We start from the raw sequence: 6,391 nt of genomic DNA, 5'->3' as shown, positions 1-6,391 counted from the left end.
ACAAATGAGAGCATGAGGATTTTGAGAAGAGAACCAAGGCGAAAATAATAAGACGGTGTCCGACGGTGTCGGAATCACTTTCACACCGTAAGAAACTCCCACGGGACGGCAAAAAGGCTTCACGTAAGTATCACTGAAAAGATCGCTTAATTTATTGTGCTTGATGGCCAGCCTGTCAATCGTTAGTACTGTCGGCTTTAAATGTAATTGAGCAGCTCAAGCCTCGCTACGTTATTTCGAGCCGCCACTATTTCGTCGATAAAACTATACCGCAGCTGCATGGTGACGTTCAAAGGTGTATAGCGGCTTATGTGGCAAATGCTAACGCCGTTAGCTTCACCACGGACATCTGGAGCTCAGAGCAACTTCATTTATCATAGAGGAGCATAGTATAGAAGCAAGCTGACGGGGCGGCATGCTGAAATGCTCATCTTCTTAAAAAAGAATCTCCACATTATGCTTGGTCTGCAGAAAGGGAAGATGGAGGAATAGTGAAATTAACCAACTGTTTTTCTACTTTTATTATAGTTACATATTCATTTTTATTTATTTTAAATTGGAGCTTGGGACACGTTGAGCAGTGAGAGAGTTGACAATATTGTGTTGGTTATATATTTTTTTTGTCCCGCCCGCTGCCAGAGTGACCATACACTGAGTGTGTAATTTTATACATATATATATATGTATATGTATATATATATATATATATATATATATATATATATATATATATATATATATATAATATGTTGAACTTCAAAGAGTACAATTTGTTTTTGTTTACTTTTTTCGGGTTATTTCTCAGGGTCTTTTATTTTGTATTTATTTTATTAAAATGCACGACATACTTATTGTTGCAGTTAGGTAATCCAAATTTAAGAATAAACGGGTCATATTTTCTCATACTTAAGGTGCTGATTATTCCTTATTTAAATATCACTTGATCAAGTTTCTTCTAACATTTCATACTAAAACAAACCTATCATTCCTGCTGATGTGGTATCGGACTGATATTGTTAATTTACAGTACTCTAAGCTAAAATATCAGTATTGGATCGGAAGTAGAAAGCGTTGCATCGGGACACCCCTACTGATATGGTATCGGACTGATATCGGTATCGGACAGTACTTGAGGCTGAAATATCGGTATCGGATCGAAAGTGGAAAAAGGTGTATCGGGACACCCCTACCAATCATTGCTCGTACTCATTGCACGATGTTGCTTTTATTGTCCATAGACGCTATCAAAAATAAATAAAACAAAATAAAAAAGTACATATGTTTGGATCGGTCTGATACCAGTGAACATCTCGAGTAGTGGAAAGTAAAAGAATATTCATAAATGACTTAATTATAACACTTACAATGAGTTCACAAATTTTGTACAAAATACCGTAAGTGGGGTTGTTGGGTTTTTTTTTATGCCTCAAGGACTAGGTGGCGCTGTATTTATAACTGAATTTTGTCATAGATACCTTCAGGCCTTAACTATAAATATACATGTCAAGTTTGGGATTTTTTGAAGCATGTACCGGGGAGTTATTAAGCATATCCTTCATTCATGATACTGCTTTTAACGTCCATAGAGGCTATCAAAAATAAATAAAACTAAATAAAAAATACGGATGTTTGGATAGGTCTGATTCCAGTGAACATTTTGAGTGGTGGAAAGTAAAAGAATATTCATAAATGACTTAGTTATCACACTGAGAATGAGTTTACAATTTTTGTAAAAATACCATAAGTGGGGTATTTTTTTTCTGCCTCAAGGGCTAGGTGGCGCTGCATATATAACTGAATGTTGTCATAGAGATACCTTCAGGCCTTGACGATAAACATACATGTCAAGTTGGGGATTTTTTGGAGCATGTACCGGGGAGTTATCAAGCATATCCTTTTTCATTGCGAAACGTGTTTACAATTATTATAAAAATACCGTAAGTGGGGTATTTTTTCTTTCATGCCTCAAGGGCTTGGTGGCGCTGAATATATAACTGAATGCTGTCATAGAGATAGCTTTAGGCCTTGACTATAAACATACATGTCAAGTTTGGGATTTTTCAGTGCGAAACACAAATTTTGATGCCCCGCCCTCATCATATAGTATTTCGAAAAGTCAAGATTTTTTCCCCCTGTCGTTGGCTCAGGTCTTGACAAGGTCCAGGTCAAGTCTGAAGTAAGTCGGATGAAACGTGTAGGAGAAGTGGGCAAAAGTATGCCCCCTGTAAATGTGCAAAAATCGTCAAAAATGGGACATTCAAAAATTCGTAGCTCACTTCCTGTTCATTTTAGCACATGGGTTAAAGAGACTTTTTTTGTAGGTCTTGGGCTCCCTCATACACCGAAGAATTTCCAAAGATCTTGCTTAAACGTACAACCGGGGCTGCTTCGTTAAAAATTTCTAGGGGGCGCTATTGAGTCATTTTTGTAAAAATAGCACAATCAACAATAAAATATTGCTCATTTTACCAGGCCAGATGTGTGTGCCAAGTTTCATGAGTTTAGACGTTTAGAGATGTTTAGACCCTCAAAACTGGCGTTGTTTTCTTGGCGAACAGCGCTTAGCCATGCCCACAGCGATTCGCAAAAACTCACAAACTTCGTGTTGTGACATCATGAAGGCCGAAACCCTCATCTGAGCAAATATGAGGTAGGTCCAGTTAACGTGTTTGGAGAAAAACGTAGAAGAAAATTCGTAAGAAAAAAAATTGCCACTAGGTGGCGCTATCAGTAAGATGAAATATAAGTTCATAGATGTCTTTAGGGCTGGACTCTCATCAAATGTGTGAAATTTTGAGAAGATAGGATCATCTCGGTCAAGTTAATGCAGCTTTTATTGTCACGAAAAATCTTTAGACTTTGCGGCACCGTAGCGGCCACGCCCTTTGGCGAAAAGTTACAATATTCGGTGTGGGGCATGATCAACATCTTAAGGCTTTTCTGACCAATTTTCAACTGGATCCCTTCAACGAGCTCAGCGCAGTAGCTAAAAACGTAAAGTATGACATTTATTGTTAACACTAGGTGGCGCTGTATGTATAACTGAATTTTATCATATAGATGTTTTCAGGCCGTGACTATTACATTGCCTGAGAAGTTTGAGATTTTTTGGAGCTTGAACATGGGAGTTATTAAGCATTTGCTCTTTCTGGACAAATCAAATTTTAAAGGAAATATTTGATGCCCCGCCCCCATCATATAGTATTTCGAAAAGGCAAGACTTTTTGCCCAGTTGTTCTCTCACATCTTGAGATGATAAATGCCAAGTTTGAAGTTAATTGGATGAAAAATGTTTGCAGAGGGGGAAAAAGCATGACCACAGTGAATGTGCCAAAATTGGACATTAAAAAATTCATAGCTCATTTCCTGTACATTTTAGCTACATGGTCCCAATAGACTTTTTTTGTGCATCTCGGGGTGCTACACGTGCCTGCCAATTTTCGTTACTCTAGCTCAAACGTGGCGGGCTTGGTTTTTATTTTTCTACGCTAGGGGGCGCTATAGAGTCGCGTTGTTATGACGACTTCATAATATAAAATTTTTCGCCGGGCCTGAGGAGTGTGCAAAGTTCGGTGAGTTTTCGTGAATGTTTAGGTACCCAAAATCGGGATCGTTTGCGGAGAATAAAGAAGAAGAATAACTAGAGCTGCGAGCAGCTATAAAGGGCCCTCGCAACCTGGGCCACGTTGGGGTACTTGCACGTCGGGGTACTGGCATGTTGGGGTACTGTTTCACAGGAAACCGTCTAAATTGTAAATGTTTTTGCCATGCTTTTTGCTTGCAAAGTTTCATGGAAAGGCCAAAAATGATGCACAATTAACAAAATAAAATCAAAATGGTTTGGCACATGGCTATAGAATAATTTTTGTAGGTATTAGGTGTGCCTCCAAATATTCACACATCGAGCTGAATCATATAATCGGAAATACTTCATAAAAATGTCTAGAGGGCACTATTGAGCCATTTATTACAAATTGTACAACAAATCTCTAAAATATTTATGTTCTTGAGAGGTCTGATCTGTGTGCAAAGTGTTGAGTTTTCGCTCAAGTTTAGACTCTCAAAAAAAAAGCATTTTTCTTTGCAAACAATGCATCGCTAGAGCAAAGGCGTGACAAAAAATGTCAATAACTTATCATCTTAAATATCTTCAGAGGAAACACGCCAAAGAATGAAGACAATCTGATAAGTTTTGTAGAAAATATGAGGCCTATAAAAGGCCCCCAAAAATGGCTACAAATAGCAAAGTAAATCAAAATGGCAGACTTCCTGTTTGGTTTAGCATATGGCTTTAGAAACTTTTTTGTCAGTCTTAGGCTGATAGGTATCCCAATTTTTACAAATCTAGCTGAATCATACATTTCAAAAAGCTTCATAAAAATGTCTATAGGGCGCTATTGAGCCATTTATTGCAAATTGCACAAGAAATCTCTAAAATGTTCATGTTTATGACAAGTCTGATGTGTGTGTAAAGTTTCATGAGTTTTAACTCGTTTAGACAAAAAAAAACAAAAATCAGCATTTTACTTGGCAAATAATGCATCGCTATGGCAACGGCTTGCGACAAAATGAAAAAAACTTTCGATAACTTTGCATCTTAAACATCTTAAGATGAAACACACCAAGTTGGAAGACAGTCGGATAAATTTCGTAGGAGTTCGTTAAAATGTGACCCCTAAAAAAGGCCACAAAAAATGGCTACAAATCCCGACGTAAATCAAAATGCCGGACTTCCTGTTTGGTTTAGCATATGGTTCTAAGAGACTTTTTTTGTACATCGTGGGCTCTTATGTATGCCTCCAAAATTATCATAGGTGAAACGTACAACCGGGAATGCTTCGTTAAAGAGGAGTTTTTTTTAGCTCAAAATGTGATGCCCAGCCCCTGCGGGACTTCCTGTTGGGTTTAGCACAACGCAGCAAGAGACTTTTTTGTACATCGTGGGCTGTTACATATGTCTACAAATTTTCGTAGCTCTAGCTGCTTCGTACAACTGGGAATGCTTCATTAAGAAGGATTTTTTTTCGTTTGCAAAAAGTGCATGCCACGGCAACAGTGTGCGATGAAATAAAAAGGTTTCAATAACTTTTCATCGTCAACATCTTAAGATGAATCACACCAAGTTTGAAGATGATCGGATAAACTCTGTAGGAGGAGTTGGTTAAAATAGGACCCCTATGAAATGGCCAAAAAAATGGCAACACGTTTCAAAGTAAATCAAAATGGCGGACTTCCTGTCAGGTTTAGCATATGGTTCAAAAAGAGTTTTTTGTACCTTGAGGGCTGTTACATATGTCTTCAAATTTTGGTAACTCTAGGTGAAACGTACAGCCGGGAATGCTTCATTAAGTAAGAATTTTGAAACTCAAAATTTGATGCCCCGCCTCTGGCGGACTTCCTGTTGGGTTTAGCATATGGCACCAACAGACTTTTTTGTAGATCATAGTCTGTTACATATGTGTACCAATTTTCGTAGCTCAAGGTTAAACGTACAACCGGCAATGCTACGTTTAGTAAGAGTTTTGAAACTCTAAATTTGATGCCCCACCGCCGTCATATAGTATGTCAGAAACTTTAGATCTTTTACCATGGTGTTGTCCCAGGTCTTGAGATGGTACATCCCAAGTTTGAAGTCAATCGGATTAACCGTGTAGGAGAAGCGGGCAAAAGTATGACCTCTGTAAATGTGCAAAAATGGGCCAAAATTGGACATTTAAATACTCATATCTCACTTCCTGTCTATTTTAGGGTACACATATCAAAGAGGTTTTTGTTCATCTGGATATGCTACAGGTGCCACACAATTTTCATAGCCGTAGGACAATCATAGCGGGACAGGGATCCGTTTAAGCTATGTAGGTGGCGCTACAGAGCCATTTTTCTGTTATCATGTATGGCGACTTTAAAATATCAAATTTTTCGCCAGGCCCAATCTGCGTGTAAAGTTTGGTGAGTTTTCGTTCACGTTTAGTGTCTCAAAAATGTGATTGTTTGCGGAAAAGAATAATAACAAAGAAAAAGAATAACTAGAGCTGCGAGCAGCTATAAAGGGCCCTCGCAACATGGGCCACGTTGGGGTACTTGCACGTCGGGGTACTGGCACGTTGGGGTACTGTCAAATAGGACAAGGACCATCTAAAATGTTTTTGACAAGCCTTGTGTGTGCAAAGTTTAATCAAAACGCAAAATATGGTGTGCAATTCCCAAAATAAATTCAAAATGGCGGACTTCCTTTTAGGTTTAGCATACGGCTACAGAATACTTTTTGTAGGTCTTAGACTAATAGGTATGCCTCTGAGTTTTCACAAATCTAGGTCAAGTCAAGTCATCTTTAGTTATTTCGCGCTTGAATCATCCAATCGGAAATGCTCCATAAAAATGTATAGAGGGC

The sequence above is a fragment of the Festucalex cinctus genome, chromosome 10 (genome assembly GCF_051991245.1).
Source record: "Festucalex cinctus isolate MCC-2025b chromosome 10, RoL_Fcin_1.0, whole genome shotgun sequence".
Classification (NCBI taxonomy): Eukaryota; Metazoa; Chordata; class Actinopteri; order Syngnathiformes; family Syngnathidae; genus Festucalex; species Festucalex cinctus.
This window is presented reverse-complemented; position numbering follows the sequence as displayed.